Source organism: Entelurus aequoreus, linkage group LG01 (genome assembly GCF_033978785.1).
Source record: "Entelurus aequoreus isolate RoL-2023_Sb linkage group LG01, RoL_Eaeq_v1.1, whole genome shotgun sequence".
NCBI lineage: Eukaryota > Metazoa > Chordata > Actinopteri > Syngnathiformes > Syngnathidae > Entelurus > Entelurus aequoreus.
This window is the reverse complement of record NC_084731.1, coordinates 52,137,563-52,158,064: the sequence shown is the minus strand read 5'-3', so window position 1 is coordinate 52,158,064 and position 20,502 is coordinate 52,137,563.

Here is a 20,502-nt window from a genome sequence, read left to right as displayed (position 1 = left end):
CAGGACGAAAACCACACTGTTCGTCCTGGATCCGAGGTTCCTCCTCTCCAGTACACATGAATAGACCTTACCGGGAAGGCTGAGGAGTGTCATCTACGATAGTTGGAACACACTCTCCGGTTCCCCTTCTTAAAGAGAGGAACCACCACCCCGGTCTGCCAATCCAGAGGTACCGCCCCTGATGTCCACGCGATGTTGCAGAGTCTTGTCAACTAAAACATCCCCACAGAATCCAGAGCCTTAAGGAGCTCATCCACCCCCGGGGCCTTGCCACCGAGGAGCTTTTTAACTACCTTGGCAACCTCAGCCCCAGAAATAGGAGAGCCCACCACAGATTCCCCAGGCACTGCTTGGCCTGTCGGTATGCCCGCTGCCTCTGGAGTCCCATGAGCCAAAAGGACCAGATAAGCTCTTTCTTCAGCTTGACGGCATCCCACCAGCGGGTTCTAGGATTACCGCCACGACAGGCACCAAACACCTTGCGGCCACAGCTCCAATCAGCTGGCTTGACAAGAGAGGCACGGAACATGATCCATTCAGACTCAATGTCCAGCACCTCCTTTGTGACATGTTCAAAGTTCCTCCGGAGGTAGAAAAAGAAACTCTCTCTGACAGGAGACTCTGCTAGGCATTCCCAAAAGACTCTCACAATGCGTTTGGGCCTGCCAGGTCTGTCCGGGATCCTACCCCACCATCGGAGCCAGCTCACCAGGTGGTGATCGGTAGAAAGCTCGCCCCTCTCTTCACCCGAGTGTCCAAAACATGAGGCCGCAAATCCCATGACACAACTACAAAGTCAATAATGGAACTGTGGCCGAGGGTGTCCTGGTGTCAAGTGCACATATGGACACCCTTATGTTTGAACATTGTGTTTGTTATGGACAATCCGTGACGAGCACAAAAGTCCAATAACAAAGCACCACTTGGGTTCAGATCCGGGTGGCCATTTTTCCCAATCACGACTCTCCAGGTTTCAAAGTCGTTGCCAACATGAGCGTTGAAGACCCCCAGCAGAACAAAGAAATCACCCGAGGGAGCACTCTCAAGGGAATCCAAAAAGAGTGGGTACTCTGAGCTGCTGTTTGGTGCGTAAACACCAACAACAGTCAGGACCCGTCACCCAACCCGAAAGCGGAGGGAAGCTACCATCTCGTCTTCTGGGTTAAGTCCAACGTGCAGGCTTTGAGCTGGGGGGCAACAAGAATTGCCAACCCAGCCTCTCATTACTTGCAACGCCAGAGTGGAAGAGAGTCCAACCCCTCTTGAGAGAACAGGTTCCAGAGCCCTTGCTGTGCGTCGAAGTGAGTCCAGCTTTATCTAGCCGGGAACTTCTCCACCTCGCGAGGTGACGTTCCACGTCCCAAGAGCGAGCTTATGTAGCCGATAATCGGACCGCCAAGTGCCCTGCCTTCGGCTTCCGCCCAGCTAACACTGCACCCGACCTCTATGACCCAGCCCATGAGTGGTGAGCCTATTGCAGGGGGGACCCACGTTGCCTCTTCGAGCTGGGCCCCATGGGCACCAGTCGCTCGCCATCGTGCCCCACCTCTGGGCCTGGCTCCACAGGGGAGCCACGGTGACCCGCGTCCGGGCGAGAAAATATCTAGGTCCTCGATTTGTACTTTTCATAAAGGTCTTTGAGCTGCTCTTTGTCTGATTCCTCACCTAGGACCTGTTTGTCTTGGGGGACCCTACCAGGGGGCATAGAAGCCCCCGGACAACATAGCTCCTAGGATCAGTGGGACACGCAAACCACAAAGGTGGCGGCTCAGAAAGCAGGTTATATAAACATAACTCCAAAACCAAACATGCAAGATGTCTAAACATGCCTGTAATATTGTATCAATGTGAGTTTTACTAGAATCGGTTGTTTTTTTAAGGCTTGCAAACACAAAAATTTTTTTTTACTCAATATGACAGTAAGTTCTTAAAATGATGAGATAATGTGAAAAAAGCAATACAAATGTATTCCAACATGATTCCTAAACCAAACATGCAAAATGTCTAAAAATGCCTGTAATATTGAATCCATGTGAGTTTTACTAGAATCATTTGTTTTTGTAAGGTTTGCAAATACAAAAATTGAGTTTTATGACGGACACAAGTTAGTTTTTTTACTCATTATAACAGTATGGATGTCATACTATATATTAAAGTTATATAAACATAACTCCAAAACCAAACGTGCATTATGTCCAAAATTGCCTGTAATATTGTATAGATGTGAGTTTTACTAGAATCAGGTTTGCAAATACAAAAATTGGGTTTTATGACAGTATACTGTCACACTCAATATGACAGTATAACTGTCATACTAAATCCATCCATTTCCTTCCGCTTATCCGAGGTCGGGTTGCGGTGGCAGCAGCCTAAGCAGAGAGCCCAGACTTCCCTCTCCCCAGCCACTTCGTCCAGCTCTTCTCGGGGGATCCCCAGGCGTTCCCAGGCCATAGTCTTTCCAATGTATCCTAGGTCTTCCCCATGGCCTCCTGCCGTTCGGACCTAGGGAGGCGTTCGGGTGGCATCCTGAGCAGATGCCCGAACCACCTCATCTGGCTCCTCTCAATGTGGAGGAGCAGCGGCTTTACACTGAGTTCCTCCCAGATGACAGAGCTTCTTACCCTATCTCTAAGGGAGAGACCTACCACCCGGCGGAGGAAACTCATTCCGGCCGCTTGTACCCGTGACCTTGTCCTTTCGGTCATAACCCAAAGCTCATGACCATAGGTGAGGATGGGAACGTTGATCGACCGGTAAATTGAAAGCTTTTCCTTCTGGCTCAGCTCCTTCTTCACCACAACGGATCGATATAGCGTCCTCATTACTGAAGACGCAGCACCGATCCGCCTGTAGATCTCACAATCCACTCTATCCTCACTCGTGAATAAGACTCCTAGGTACTTGAACTCCTTCACTTGGGGCAAGATCTCTTTCCCAACCTCGAGATGGCACTCCACCCTTTCCCGGGCGAGAAACCATGGACTCGGACTTGGAGGTGCTGATTCTCATCCCAGTCGCTTCACTGCGAACCGATCCAATGAAAGCTGAAGATCTTGGCCAGTTGAAGCCATCAGGACCACATCATCTGCAAAAAGCAGAGACCTAATCCTGCAGCCACCAAACCAGGCGCAGTCATGGCGTTGAGGGGATCCTCAAAGCCATGACTGCGCCTAGATATTCTGTCCATTAAAGTTATGAACAGAATCGGTGACAAAGGGCAGCCTTGGCGGAGTCCAACCCTCACTGGAAAGGGGTCCGACATACTGCCGGCAATGCGGACCAAGCTCTGACACTGATCATACAGGGAGACACCCGCCACAATCAGACATGCCGATACTCCATACTCTCTGAGCACTCCCCACAGGATTTCCCGGGGGCCAAGGTCGAATGTCTTCTCCAAGTCCACAAAACTTATGTAGAGTGGTTGGGCAAACTCCCATGCACACTCAAGGACCCTGCCGAGAGTATAGAGCTGGTCTACCGTTCCACGACCAGGACGAAAACCACACTGTTCGTCCTGGATCCGAGGTTCCTCCTCTCCATTACACATGAATAGACCTTACCGGGAAGGCTGAGGAGTGTGATCTACGATAGTTGGAACACACCCTCCGGTTCCCCTTCTTAAAGAGAGGAACCACCACCCCGGTCTGCCAATCCAGAGGTACCGCCCCCGATGTAGACGCAATGTTGCAGAGTCTTGTCAACCAAGACTGCCCCACAGCATCCAGAGCCTTAAGGAACTCCGGACGGAGGAGCTTTTTTAACTACCTTGGCAACCTCAGCCCCAGAAATAGGAGAGCCCACCACAGACTTCCCAGGCACTGTTTCCTCATAGGAAGACGTGTTGGTGGGACTGAGGAGGTCTCGCTTGGCCTGTCGGTATGCCCACTGCCTCTGGAGTCCCATGAGCCAAAAGGACCCGGTGGCTCTTTCTTCAGCTTGACAGCATCCCTCACTGCTGGTGGATTACCGCCACGACAGGCACCAAACACCTTGCGGCCACAGCTTCAATCAGCTGGCTCAACAAGAGAGGAACGGAACATGGTCCACTCAGACTCAATGTCCAGCACCTCCCTCGTGACATGTTCAAAGTTCTTCCGGACATGTTCAAAGTTCTTCAGGAGACTCTGCTAGGTGTTCCCAGCAGACCCTTACAATGCGTTTGGGCCTGCCAGGTCTGACCGGCATCCTCCCCTACCATCGGAGCCAGCTCACCACCAGGTGGTGGTTGGTATAAAGCTCTGCCCCTCTCTTCACCGAGTGTCCAAAACATGAGGCCGCAAATTCCATGACACAACTACAAAGTCAATCATGCGGCCGAGGGTGTCCTTGTGCCAAGTGCACATATGGACACCCTTATGTTTGAACATTGTGTTTGTTATGGACAATCCGTGACAAGCACAAAAGTCCAATAACAAAGCACCACTTGGGTTCAGATCCGGGTGGCCATTTTTCCCAATCACGACTCTCCAGGTTTCACTGTCGTTGCCAACATAGCGTTGAAGTCCACCAGCAGAACAAGGGAATCACCCGAGGGAGCACTCTCCAGTACTCCCTCAAGGGAATCCAAAAATAGCTGGTACTCTGAGCTGCTGTTTGGTGTGTAAACACAAACAACAGTCAGGACCCGTCACCCAACCCGAAGGCTGAAGGAAGCTACCATCTCGTCTATTGGGTTTAAAGTCCAACGTGCAGGCTTTGAGCCAGGGGGCAACAAGAATTGCCACCCCAGCCTCTCATTAGTTGCAACGCCAGTGTGGAATCTCTTCCACTCTGGCGTTGCAACTAATGAAAGTTCAGCTCAGTCCAGCCCCTCTGAGAGAACAGGTTCCAGAGCCCTTGCTGTGAGTCCAACTATATCTAGCCGGGAACGTCTCCACCTCAAGCACCAGCTCAGGCTCCTTCCCTCCCAGCGAGGTGACGTTCCATGTCCCAAGAGCGAGCTTATGTAGCCGATAATCGGACCACCAAGTGCCCTGCCTTCGTCTGCCGCCCAGCTCACACTGCACCCTCTATGACCCAGCCCATGAGTGGTGAGCCCTGGAGGGGGGATCCATGTTGCCTCTTCGAGCTGAGCACGGCTGGGCCCCATGGGGACAGGCCCGTCAATCGCCATCGTGCCACACCTCTGGGCCTGGCTCCACAGGGGAGCCACGGTGACCTGCGTCCGGGCGAGAAAAAAATCTAGGTCCTCAATTGTACTTTTAATAAAGGTCTTTGAGCTGCTCTTTGTCTGATCCCTCACCTAGGACCTGTTTGTCTTGGGAGACCATAGAAGCCCCCGGACAACATAGTTCCTGGATCAGTGGGACACGCAAACCACAAAGGTGGCGGCTCAGAAAGCAGGTTATATAAATATAACTCCAAAACCAAACATGCAATATGTCTAAACATGCCTGTAATATTGTATCAATGTGAGTTTTCCTAGAATCGGTTGTTTTTGTAAGGTTTGCAAATACAAAAAATAGGTTTTACTCACAATGACAAAATCACACTCAATATGACAGTTATTTAAACATAACTCATAAACCACACAAAAAAATGGCTAATAATGCCTGAAATAATGAATCATTGGGAGTTTTACTGAGTTTTACATTTTGCAAACACAAAAAGTAGTTTTTTACTTGACTGTAATGTTCTTAGAACCCTGAGATAATGGGGAATAAGCAATAAAAATGTATTTAAACCTAACTCCTAAACAACAAATGCAAAATGGCTAATAATGCATGTAACGTTGTTAGTTTAAAAAAATGATCTTTTGTAAAGATATCAAAGACACAAGCTAGTTTTTTTTATTCAATATGACAGTATAACAGTCATACTAAATATGAAAGTTATATAATCATAACTCCGAAACCAAACATGTGTCATGTCTAAAAATGCCTGTAATAATGTATTAATGTGAGTTTGTAAGGTTTGCAAAAACAAAAAGTAGTTTTTTCCTCAATATGAAAGTAAGGATTTTAGAATCCTGAGATAATGCGAAAAAAGCAATAAAAATGTATTTAAACATAATTCCTAAACAACCCATGCAAAATGGGTAATAATGCCTGGAGACATGTATCTTTGTTAGTTTTACTAGAAAAATGATCTTTTGTAAAGTTTGCAAAGACACAAGCTAGTTTTTTTTATTCAATATGACAGTATAACAGTCATACTAAATATAAAAGTTATATAAACATAACTCCAAAACCAAACATGTGTCATGTCTAAAAATGTCTGTAATAATGTATTTATGTGAGTTTGTAAGGTTTGCAAAAACAAAAAGTAGTTTTTTCCTCAATATGAAAGTAATGATCTTAGAATCCTGAGATAATGCGAAAAAAGCAATAAAAATGTATTTAAACATATTTCCTAAACACCCCATGCAAAATGGGTAATAATGCCTGGAGACATGTATCTTTGTTAGTTTTACTAGAAAAATGATCTTTTGTAAAGTTTGCAAAGACACAAGCTAGTTTTTTTTATTCAATATGACAGTATAACAGTCATACTAAATATAAAAGTTATATAAACATAACTCCAAAACCAAACATGTGTCATGTCTAAAAATGTCTGTAATAATGTATTTATGTGAGTTTGTAAGGTTTGCAAAAACAAAAAGTAGTTTTTTCCTCAATATGAAAGTAATGATCTTAGAATCCTGAGATAATGCGAAAAAAGCAATAAAAATGTATTTAAACATATTTCCTAAACACCCCATGCAAAATGGGTAATAATGCCTGGAGACATGTATCTTTGTTAGTTTTACTAGAAAAATGATCTTTTGTAAAGTTTGCAAAGACACAAGCTAGTTTTTTTTATTCAATATGACAGTATAACAGTCATACTAAATAAAAAAGTTATATAAACATAACTCCAAAACCAAACATGTGTCGTGTCTAAAAATGTCTGTAATAATGTATTTATGTGAGTTTGTAAGGTTTGCAAAAACAAAAAGTAGTTTTTTCCTCAATATGAAAGTAATGATCTTAGAATCCTGAGATAATGCGAAAAAAGCAATAGAAATGTATTTAAACATATTTCCTAAACACCCCATGCAAAATGGGTAATAATGCCTGGAGACATGTATCTTTGTTAGTTTTACTAGGAAATGTATATTTTGTAAAGTTTGCAAAGACACAAGGTAGTTGTTTTTATTCAATAAGACAGTATAACAGTCATATTAAATATAAAAGTTATATAAACATAACTCCAAAACCAAACATGTGTCATGTCTAAAAATGCCTGTAATAATGTATTTATGTGAGTTTGTAAGGTTTGCAAAAACAAAAAGTAGTTTTTTACTCAATATGAAAGTAAAGTTCTTAAAACCTGAGATAATGCGAAAAAAGCAATAAAAATGTATTTAAACATAATTCCTAAACAACCCATGCAAAATGGGTAATAATGCCTGGAGACATGTATCTTTGTTAGTTTTACTAGAAAAATGATATTTTGTAAAGTTTGCAAAGACACAAGCTAGTTTTTTTTTATTCAATATGACAGTATAACAGTCATACTAAATATAAAAGTTATATAAACATAACTCCAAAACCAAACATGTGTCATGTCTAAAAATGTCTGTAATAATGTATTTATGTGAGTTTGTAAGGTTTGCAAAAACAAAAAGTAGTTTTTTACTCAATATGAAAGTAATGATCTTAGAATCCTGAAATAATGCTAAAAAAGCAATAAAAATGTATTTAAACATATTTCCTAAACAACCCTTGCAAAATGGGTAATAATGCCTGGAGACATGTATCTTTGTTAGTTTTACTAGAAAAATGATCTTTTGTAAAGTTTGCAAAGACACAAGCTAGTTTTTTTTATTCAATATGACAGTATAACAGTCATACTAAATATAATAGTTATATAAACATAACTCCAAAACCAAACATGTGTCATGTCTAAAAAATGTCTGTAATAATGTATTTATGTGAGTTTGTAAGGTTTGCAAAAACAAAAAGTAGTTTTTTACTCAATATGAAAGTAATGATCTTAGAATCCTGAGATAATGCTAAAAAAGCAATAAAAATGTATTTAAACATATTTCCTAAACAACCCTTGCAAAATGGGTAATATTGCCTGGAGACATGTATCTTTGTTAGTTTTACTAGAAAAATGATCTTTTGTAAAGTTTGCAAAGACACAAGCTAGTTTTTTTTATTCAATATGACAGTATAACAGTCATACTAAATATAAAAGTTATATAAACATAACTCCAAAACCAAACATGTGTCATGTCTAAAAATGTCTGTAATAATGTATTTATGTGAGTTTGTAAGGTTTGCAAAAGCAAAAAGTAGTTTTTTCCTCAATATGAAAGTAATGATCTTAGAATCCTGAGATAATGCGAAAAAAGCAATACAAATGTATTCAAACACAACTTTTAAACCAAACATGTAAATTGTCTAAAAATGCCTGTAATATTGAATATATGTACGTTTTACTAGAATCAATTGTTTTTGTAAGGTTTGCAAATACAAAAATTAGGTTTTACACATAATGACATTATAACTTTAACACTCAATATGAAAGTTATTTAATTATAACTCCTAAATACACATGAAACATGTCTAATAGCGTGAAAAAAAGTATCTTTGTGAGTGTTGCTAGAAACATTTTCTTTTGTAAGGTTTGCAAAGACACAAGTTAGTTTTTTTAACTCACTATGACAGTATAACGCCACACTCAATATGACAGTTACATAACTCCTAAACTACACCTGAAAAATGGCTAATAATGCCTGAAATAATGCATCTTTGGGAGTTTTACTGGAAACATATGCTTTTTTTAAGGCTTGCAAACACAAAAATTATTTTTTTACTCAATATGACAGTAATGTTCTAAAAATCCTGAGATAATGTGAAAAAAGCAATACAAATGTATTACAACATAATTCCTAAACCAAACATGCAAAATGTCTGAAAATGCCTGTAATATTGAATCCATGTGAGTTTTATTTGAATCAGTTGTATGGTTTGCTAATACAAAAATTGGGTTTTATGACAAACACAAGTTCGTTTTTTTACTCAATATAACAGTTTAGCTGTCATACTATATATGAAAGTTATATAAACATAACTCCAAAACCAAAACCAAACATGCATTATGTCCAAAACTGCCTGTAATATTGTATATATGTGAGTTTTACCAGAATCAGGGTTGCAAATACAAAAATTGGGTTTTATGACAGTATACTGTCACACTCAATATGACAGTTATTTAAACATAACTCAAACAACACATGCAAAATAGCTAATAATGCCTGGAGCATGTATCTTAGTTAGTTTTACTAGAAAAATGGTATTTTGTAAGGTTTGCAAAGACACAAGTTAGTTGTTTTTTTTATTCAATATGACGGTATAACTGTCTTACTAAATATGAAAGTTAGATAAACATTACTCTAAAACCAAACATGCATTGTGTCTAAAAATGCCTGTAATATTGTATCTGTGTGAGTTTAACTAGATTTAGTTGTTTTTGTAAGGTTTGCAAATACAAAATAAGGGTTTTACTCACTATAACAGTTTACTGTCACACTCAATCTGACAGTTATTTATTTAAACATAACTCCTAAACCACACATGCAAAATGGCTAATAATGCCTGGAGATATGTATCTTTGTGAGTTTTACTAGAAACATTATATTGTGTAAGGTTTAGTTAGTTTTTGTACTCAATCTGACAGTATAACTGTCATTCTAAATCCATCCATTTTCTTCCGGGGGCAGCAGCCTGAGCAGAAAATCCCAGACTTCCCTCTCCCCAGCCACTTCGTCCAGCTCTTCTCGGGGTATTCCGAGGCGTTCCCAGGCCAGCCGGGGACATAGTCTTTCCAATGTGTCCTAGGTCTTCCCCGTGGCCTCCTGCCACACCTCCCTAGAGGCGTTCGGGTGGCATCCTGAGCAGATGCCCGAACCACCTCATGCCTCCTCTCAATGTGGAGGAGCAGCGGCTTTACTTTGAGTTCCTCCCGGATGACAGAGCTTCTCACCCTGTCTCTAAGGGAGAGACCAACCACCCGGCAGAGGAAACGCATTTCGGCCGCTTGTCCTTTCGGTCATAACCCAAAGCTGGGAACGTAGATCGACGGTAAATTGAGAGCTTTTCCTTCTGGCTCAGCTCCTTCTTCACCACAACGGATCGATATAGCGTCCTCAATACTGCAGACGCCGCACCAATCCGCCTGTGGATCTCTCGATCCACTCTATCCTCACTCGTGAACAAGACTCCTAGGTACTTGAACTCCTCCACTTGGGGCAAGATCTCCTCCCCAACCTGGAGATGGCACTCGACCCTTTCCTGCGCGAGAACCATGGACTTGGACTTGGAGGTGCTGATTCTCATCCCAGTCGCTTCACACTCAAGGACCCTGCCGAGAGTATAGACCTGGTCTACCGTTCCACGACCAGGACGAAAACCACACTGTTCGTCCTGGATCCGAGTTTCCTCCTCTCCAGTACACATGAATAGACCTTACCGGGAAGGCTGAGGAGTGTGTTTCACGATAGTTGGAACACACCCTCCGGTTCCCCTTCTTAAAGAGAGGAACCACCACCCCGGTCTGCCAATCCAGAGGTACCGCCCCCAATGTTCACGCGATGTTGCAGAGTCTTGTCAACCAAGACAGCTCCACAGTATCCAGAGCCTTAAGGAACTCATCCACCACCGGGGCCTTGCCACAGAGGAGCTTTTTAACTACCTAGGCAACATAAGCCCCAGAAATAGGAGAGTCCACCACAGATTCCCCAGGCACTGCTTGGCCTGTCGCTATGCCCGCTGCCTCTGGAGTCCCATGAGCCAAAAAGACCCGATAGGCTCTTTCTTCAGCTTGACGGCATCCCTCACTGCTGGTGGCCACCAGCGAGTTCTAGGATTACCGCCACGACAGGCACCAAACACCTTGCGGCCACAGCTCCAATCAGCAGCCTCGACAAGAGAGGCACGGAACATGGTCCACTCAGACTCAATGTCCAGCACCTCCCTCGTGACATGTTCAAAGTTCTTCCTTATGTTTGAACATTGTGTTTGTTATGGACAATCCGTGACGAGCACAAAAGTCCAATAACAAAGCACCACTTGGGTTCAGATCCGGGTGGCCATTTTTCCCAATCACGACTCTCCAGGTTTCACTGTCCTTGCCAACATGAGCATTGAAGTCCCCCAACAGAACAAGGGAATCACCCGAGGGAGCACTCTCCAGTACTCCCTCAAGGGAATCCAAAAAGAGTGGGTACTCTGAGCTGCTGTTTGGTGCGTAAACACAAACAACAGTCAGGACCCGTCACCCAACCCGAAGGCGGAGGGAAGCTACCATCTCGTCTACTGGGTTAAAGTCCAACGTGCAGGCTTTGAGCAACAACAATTGCCACCCCAGCCTCTCATTGCTTGCAACGCCAGAGTGGAAGAGAGTCCAGCCCCTCTTGAGAGAACAGGTTCCAGAGCCCTTGCTGTGCGTCGAAGTGAGTCCAACTATATCTAGCCGGAACTTCTTCACCTGGCGCACCAGCTCAGGCTCTTTACCTCCCAGCGAGGTGACGTTCCACGTCCCAAGAGCGAGCTTATGTAGCCGATAATCGGACCGCCAAGTGCCCTGCCTTCGGCTGCCGCCCAGTTCACACTGCATCCGACCTCTATGACCTCAATGGGCCCATGAGTGGTGAGCCCATTGGAGGGTTGACCCACGTTGCCTCTTCGAGCTGAGCCCGGCAGGGCCCCATGGAGACAGGCCCGGCCACCAGTCGCTCGCCATCGTGCCCCACCTCTGCGCCTGGCTCCACAGGGGAGCCACGGTGACCTGCGCCTGGGCGAGAAAAAATCTAGGTCCTCGATTTGTACTTTTCATAAAGGTCTTTGAGCTGCTCTTTGTCTGATCCCTCACCTAGGACCTTTTCTCAGGGGATCCCGAGGCGTTCCCAGGCCAGCCGGGAGACATAGTGTTCCCAATGTGTCCTGGGTCTTCCCGTGGCCTCCAGGATGACAGAGCTTCACCTTCACCAGGGGTGTCAAACTCAAACACAGAGTGGGCCAAAGTTTAAAACTGAACAAAGCCGCGGGCCAAGGTTGAACAAATTAACCTTTTAATAGGGACCCAAACAAGTTTTGCATTGAATATTGAACAAGCAAGGCTTATATAACTTTATAGTGACATGCAAAATGGAGTTTCAAATAATAATAATAATAATTAAAAAATATCAATTGCATATCAAATATAATTTAATTAAAAATTGAATGCCTCTTTTCTATTTGCAGCCTTCTGAGGTAAATATCAACATTAACTTTTTCCACAGGCTAATAAATTTGAAAATAAAATAACAATGAATAAAACAACCATTCAGGACTTTAAACTGCTCAGTTTGCAACACACTGATCTAATTTGATGTGCCCAAGCCAGATACCTGGCATCTTTTTTTCGATGCTAGTTATTTAATGTCGGGGCTCAGGCTTTGAGCTGAGGCAACTTTCATTATCGGACAAGGTGTTCAACAGTCATATCTCGTACACCCGATTCTAACATCTTTCAGACCCAGTCACAAGATATGTGCAGCTTCAGCACGCATACACAAATGAATGCAGCGCATACTTCATCAACAGCGATACAGGTTACACTGAGGGTGCCAGTATAAAAAACTTTAACACTGTTAGAAATATACGCCACACTGTGAACCCACACCAAACAAAAATAAAAAACACTTTTCGGGAGAACATCCGCACCGTAACACAACATAAACACAAAAGAACAAATACCCAGAATCTTTTGCAGCACTAACTCTTTCGGGACGCTACAAAATACACCCCCGCTACCACACACACACACACACACACCTTGTAGCGTCTCGGAAGATTTAGTGCTACAAAGGGTTCTGGGTATTTGTTGTGTTGTGTTTATGTTGTGTTACGGTGCGGATGTTCTCCCGAAATGTGTTTGTCATTCTTGTTTGGTGTGGATTCACAGTGTGGCGTATATCTCTAAAAGTGTTAAAGTTTTTTATTTGGCTACCGTCAGTGTAACCTGTATCGCTGTTGATGAAGTATGCGTTGCATTCAATTGTGTGTGGGTGCAGAAGCTGCACTGACATGAAACTGGGCCGGCACTCATTTGACTAGCTGAAAAAAAAAAAAAAAAAAAAATCGGGAGGAGTGCTGGAGTCACACTGGAGGGTTGGCAAGTATTAAAAGTAGCGGTGAATGTGGTGTTACCGCGGCACTGCCGCAATGTATAATCGACGGTCCAGCTTTAGTGTTAATTTGATATTGCCTCAAGGGCCAAGTCAAATTACACGTTGGGCCAAATTTGGCCCACGGGCCAGAGTTTGACACCCATGACCTTCACTGTAAAAAATTACTGTAAAAATAAAAAATTAAATTACAGTTATATACTCCATCCATCCATCCACTTTCTACCGCTTATTCCCTTCGGGGTCGCTGGAGCCTATCTCAGCTACAATCGGGCGGAAGGCGGGGTACACCCTGGACTAGTCGCCACCTCATCGCAGGGCCAACACAGATAGACAGACAACATTCACACTCACATTCACACACTAGGGCCAATTTAGTGTTGCCAATCAACCTATCATGTTCTTCTTAAATGCAGTTAAGTACTGTAAATTTTGTTCCATTTTTCAAAAAATATCGACCAGCAGTAAGTTACTGTAAAACCTACAGTGTAATTCAGTATTTTTCAGACTTGTTTCTTGCGTCCGCCCACAATTCGTCCAACCGAGCTTCATTTCACCTGGCCGACCCTGCTAAATCCATCCTACTGCATCGTGTGTTTTTGATAACAAGGTAAGAGTCACTTGTACCTTGATGTGTCATTTTCTGTTTGAATTACTTTATATATATATTTATAAAGTCCGAAATGACATAGCGTCACAGTCAGCATCACAGACACTATCGTTGACCACGCGCATGTACCGCCGCATGCTAGCTAGCTAAGTTTTCTTCTTTTTTGTCATAGTCATCATAAAAGATGATAACTTGCAACATATGTGCTACGACTTGCAGCAATGTATTTGCGTATGTTAGACACATGCGAAGTCATAGTTGTATGCCTAATGCATCGTTTAAGTGTGCTTTCCCTAAATGCACAAGAGTTTTTTCCAACTTCTTAGCCTTCAAAACTCACAGCCGTCGTCATAAATATGGCAAGAGTAGGACTGATATGTATAGCGCAGAAGGTTTACCTTGTAATATTGTCTCATGTAGCGCGAAGTGCGCTGATATACGGGCCTTTCTCCTGCATTTGAAAAGTCATATTACCGAAGGTAGGACAGTTACGTGCCCCTTCAGTCAATGTGAAAAAAGATTTACAGTTAAGTCTACTTTCACATCGCACGTGTCAAGGAAGCACTACGGCTATACTGAACAAAGTTTGACTTGATCAACAGCAAATCCAAGCAGCTCTTGTGTTATTAACACTGATGATGACTATTGTGATATGCAACTTGAGAATTCAGGGTATTCCTGTTATGAAGACATGGAGGTCTACTTGCATTAAAAAAATGTTCATAGCACTGAAAAAAGGTTGAGAACCACTGCCTTAGGACAGTGGTTCTCAACCTTTTTTCAGTGATGTACCCCTGTGAACATTTTTTAAATTCAAGTACCCCCTAATCAGAGCAAAGCATTTTTGGTTGAAAAAAAGAGATAAAGAAGTAAAATACAGCACTATGTCATCAGTTTCTGATTTATTGAATTGTATAACAGTGCAAAATATTGCTCATTTGTTGTGGTCTTTCTTGAACTATTTGGAAAAAAAGATATAAAAATAACTAAAAACTTGTTGAAAAATAACCAAGTGATTCAATTATAAATAAACATTTTTACACATAGAAGTAATCAACTTAAAGTGCCCTCTTTGGGGATTGCAATAGCGATCCATCTGGATTCATGAACTTCATTCTCAACATTTCTTCACAAAAAAAGAAATCTTTAACATCAATATTTATGGAACATGTCCACTACGCTTTAACCAAGCCTCCATTGTTTTCTACATGGATAGTTGATTGACAGTTGGTGCCGTGTGGCACCGCCAGGTAGGGTCAAACCATCATGGCATGGGGGAAACTCTGGCTTTATGGTAATGAATGGAATAGCCTACTTGATTAGTTGTTCAGTTTATGAACTTACATTCATATTTTGTCGAAGTATTATTCAATAAATATATTTATGAAGGATTTTTGAATTGTTGCTATTTTTAGAATATTTAAAAAAAATCTCACGTACCCCTTGGCATACCTTCAAGTACCCCCAGGAGTATGCGTACCCCCATTTGAGAACCACTGCCTTAGGAGACTAGATGTAAACAGAGTAAAGAGAGAGCGAGTGAGGTGGCCATTCCAAATACTTTTAAAATGCTACCCATATTGGATACTGTTTAGGAACATAAACTGCATTTCTTGACTGTACCAGTTGCTGGATGATCAGCATGGAAGGTGATGTCATCTGCAAAGGCGTCCAACCTGGCTTAATCTCAGGGCTTGCTGCCCTTCTTGCCACCTACTTTGTGTTCAACTTGGAATACCAAGAGGAAGGTCCTCGGACATTGGAATTTGTTCAAAGGTAAATCCTCTTGATACTGTTAAAATACTGTTAGGATATTTTATTTTATATTTCTCACCTCTGTTCAGGAATTTGACTTGTCATTTCCCCAATTTTGTGCCTTAAATCAATGACTCTTCTGTTCCTTTGTGGACCTTCTTATTAGGGACTGAAGCACCAGTTTGACTCTAGGATACAGAGAAGGTAGGTAATGTGCAGGTAAAGATATGTTGACTGCGTCAAAGAAGGAAGCACCTGTTTGACCCCAGGATGCAGAAAAAGTAGGTAATTTGCAGGTAAAGATATGTTGACTGGATGATGGCAGGAAGCACCAGCTTGACCCGAGAATGCAGAGCAAGTAGGTAATGTGCGGGTGAAGATATGTTGAATGGGTAAAGGCAGGAAGCACCAGTGTGACCCCACTATGCAGGGAAGGTAGGTAATGTGCGGGTGAAGGTATGTTGAATGGGTGAAAGAAGGAAGCGCAGGTGTGGTCGAGGCCATGCAGACAAGGTAGGTATGTGCAGGTGAAGATATGTTGTATGGTGAAAGAAAGAAGCACCAGTGTGACCCAATGATGCAGGGAAGGTAGGTAATGTGCAGGTAAAGATATGTTGAATGGGTAAAGGCAAGAAGCACCAGTGTGACCCCAGGATGCAGAGAAGATAGGTAATGAGCAGGTAACGATATGTTAAATGGGTGAAAGCAGGAAACATCAGCGTAAATACACGGTCCCGTAGATGGAGAGAAAACATAAATAGAGAGAAGGATTGGGGAGGCTTTAGCATTGTCTTCCTCTCTGAATTTGTCTTAATGGGTTTTAGAGCATTCACTCATCTACAGCTGTGGTTATGGTATAGGCTCACATATATCCTAAAATTGATATTAATATTTGTGCAGTGCATATTCCTAAATAACAATGTGAGGGGGGTTCTGTATCGACTGCAAGTAATCTTCAATCACAACAGAATATCTATTATGCTTTCTCTCTTTTTTAGGCGATTCATTGGCGTTCACCCTGAGAGGGGAACAAAGGCTAGCCAGGGAAAGGTGGTGTCCAAGAAGACCGGGAAGCTGGTCCAGAAAAAGGCAGCAACTGTAAATCCTCACGTAGCCACCCTTATAAAACATCTCACAGACTTTGAGTGGGGCTTTATGTAGCCGACAACTAAACACTGGACTCGTGTTCAGTGTTTTGTCTCCAGTTAGAAATTAAGTGGACATGTTATAAATGTTAAAATGCTTTACTGAAAATAAGAATAATGCACTAAATGTACATTGAATGTATTTGATGCACTTTAAAATAATTGGTTAATAAAAACATAATCTTGCAAGGCCATTTCTCCAGTCATTTTTATGCCAGCAGATTGCAGGGGTTTTGATTTTGAAAAATTAAAAGTTCAACTCATTAACTTCTAGTGGCATTATACTGTAAAGCTCAGTCTATAGTGCTTACAATTATTTTACTGTAATTAACTGTTAATGGATATTACAGTAGATACACTAAAATAACAGTGTAATGCCGCTAAACAGATGACAGTATTATGCTGTGAAGCGTATATTTGATACAGCACAGTACTGTGATACTTTTTAGAGTAATAAACTGTAGTGATAAATCACAGTATGTGTGCTGTAGAAAAACAGTTTTATACTGGAACCATTAGCTGCCAGTAGGTTACTGTAATTAAACGGTGAAAATTCTTACAGTAAGGGAGAGACCCGCCACCCAGGGGAGAAAACTCATTTCGGCCGCTTGTACCCGTGATCTTGTCCTTCCGGTCATAACCCAAAGCTCATGACCATAGGTGAGGATGGGAAAGTAGATTGACCGGTAAATTGAGAGCTTTTCCTTCTGGCGCAGCTCCTTCTTACCACAACGAATCGATATAGCGTCCTCATTACTGAAGACGCCGCACCGATCAGCCTGTGCATCTCACGATCCACTCTTCCCTCACTCATGAACAAGACTCCAGGTACTTGAACTCATCCACTTGGGGCAAGATCTCCTGCCCAACCTCGAGATGGCACTCCACCCTTTCCCGGGCGAGAACCTTGGACTTGGAGGTGCTGATTCTCATCCCAGTCGCTTCACACTTGGCTGCGAACCAATCCAATGAGAGCTGAAGATCCTGGCCAGTTAAAGCCATAAGGACCACATCATCTGCAAAAAGGAGAGACCTAATCCTGCAGCCACCAAACCGGATCCCCTCAACGCCATGACTGCGCCTAGAAATTCTGTCCATAAAATGTATGAACACATTTGGTGACAAAGGGCAGCCAACACGAGGGTTGGACTCCGTTCCAACCCTCACTGGAAAGGGATCCGACTTACTGCTGGCAATGCGGACCAAGCTCTGACACTGATCATACAGGGAGCGACCCGCCACAATCAGACATGCCGATACCCCATACTCTCTGAGCACTCCCCACAGGACTTCCCGGGGTGGCCACGGTCGAATGTCTTCTCCAAGTCCACAAAGCACATGTAGACTGGTTGGACAAACTCCCATGCACACTGAAGGACCCTGCCGAGAGTATAGATCTGGTCTACCGTTCCACGACCAGGACGAAAACCACACTGTTCGTCCTGGATCCGAGGTTCCTCCTCTCCAGTACACATGAATAGACCTTACCGGGAAGGCTGAGGAGTGTCATCTACGATAGTTGGAACACACTCTCCGGTTCCCCTTCTTAAAGAGAGGAACCACCACCCCGGTCTGCCAATCCAGAGGTACCGCCCCTGATGTCCACGCGATGTTGCAGAGTCTTGTCAACTAAAACAGCCCCACAGCATCCAGAGCCTTAAGGAACTCCGGACGGAGCTCATCCACCCCCGGGGCCTTGCCACCGAGGAGCTTTTTAACTACCTTGGCAACCTCAGCCCCAGAAATAGGAGAGCCCACCACAGATTCCCCAAGCACTGCTTGGCCTGTCGGTATGCCCGCTGCCTCTGGAGTCCCATGAGCCAAAAGGACCAGATAAGCTCTTTCTTCAGCTTGACGGCATCCCACCAGCGGGTTCTAGGATTACCGCCACGACAGGCACCAAACACCTTGCGGCCACAGCTCCAATCAGCTGGCTTGACAAGAGAGGCACGGAACATGATCCATTCAGACTCAATGTCCAGCACCTCCTTTGTGACATGTTCAAAGTTCCTCCGGAGGTAGAAAAAGAAACTCTCTCTGACAGGAGACTCTGCTAGGCATTCCCAAAAGACTCTCACAATGCGTTTGGGCCTGCCAGGTCTGTCCGGGATCCTACCCCACCATCGGAGCCAGCTCACCAGGTGGTGATCGGTAGAAAGCTCGCCCCTCTCTTCACCCGAGTGTCCAAAACATGAGGCCGCAAATCCCATGACACAACTACAAAGTCAATAATGGAACTGTGGCCGAGGGTGTCCTGGTGTCAAGTGCACATATGGACACCCTTATGTTTGAACATTGTGTTTGTTATGGACAATCCGTGACGAGCACAAAAGTCCAATAACAAAGCACCACTTGGGTTCAGATCCGGGTGGCCATTTTTCCCAATCACGACTCTCCAGGTTTCAAAGTCGTTGCCAACATGAGCGTTGAAGACCTCCAGCAGAACAAAGAAATCACCCGAGGGAGCACTCTCAAGGGAATCCAAAAAGAGTGGGTACTCTGAGCTGCTGTTTGGTGCGTAAACACCAACAACAGTCAGGACCCGTCACCCAACCCGAAAGCGGAGGGAAGCTACCATCTCGTCTTCTGGGTTAAGTCCAACGTGCAGGCTTTGAGCTGGGGGGCAACAAGAATTGCCAACCCAGCCTCTCATTACTTGCAACGCCAGAGTGGAAGAGAGTCCAACCCCTCTTGAGAGAACAGGTTCCAGAGCCCTTGCTGTGCGTCGAAGTGAGTCCAGCTTTATCTAGCCGGGAACTTCTCCACCTCGCGAGGTGACGTTCCACGTCCCAAGAGCGAGCTTATGTAGCCGATAATCGGACCGCCAAGTGCCCTGCCTTCGGCTTCCGCCCAGCTAACACTGCACCCGACCTCTATGACCCAGCCCATGAGTGGTGAGCCTATTGCAGGGGGGACCCACGTTGCCTCTTCGAGCTGGGCCCCATGGGCACCAGTCGCTCGCCATCGTGCCCCACCTCTGGGCCTGGCTCCACAGGGGAGCCACGGTGACCCGCGTCCGGGCGAGAAAATATCTAGGTCCTCGATTTGTACTTTTCATAAAGGTCTTTGAGCTGCTCTTTGTCTGATTCCTCACCTAGGACCTGTTTGTCTTGGGGGACCCTACCAGGGGGCATAGAAGCCCCCGGACAACATAGCTCCTAGGATCAGTGGGACACGCAAACCACAAAGGTGGCGGCTCAGAAAGCAGGTTATATAAACATAACTCCAAAACCAAACATGCAAGATGTCTAAACATGCCTGTAATATTGTATCAATGTGAGTTTTACTAGAATCGGTTGTTTTTTTAAGGCTTGCAAACACAAAATTTTTTTTTTACTCAATATGACAGTAAGTTCTTAAAATGCTGAGATAATGTGAAAAAAGCAATACAAATGTATTCCAACATGATTCCTAAACCAAACATGCAAAATGTCTAAAAATGCCTGTAATATTGAATCCATGTGAGTTTTACTAGAATCATTTGTTTTTGTAAGGTTTGCAAATACAAAAATTGAGTTTTATGACGGACACAAGTTAGTTTTTTTACTCATTATAACAGTATGGATGTCATACTATATATTAAAGTTATATAAACATAACTCCAAAACCAAACGTGCATTATGTCCAAAATTGCCTGTAATATTGTATAGATGTGAGTTTTACTAGAATCAGGTTTGCAAATACAAAAATTGGGTTTTATGACAGTATACTGTCACACTCAATATGACAGTATAACTGTCATACTAAATCCATCCATTTTCTTCCGCTTATCCGAGGTCGGGTTGCGGTGGCAGCAGCCTAAGCAGAGAGCCCAGACTTCCCTCTCCCCA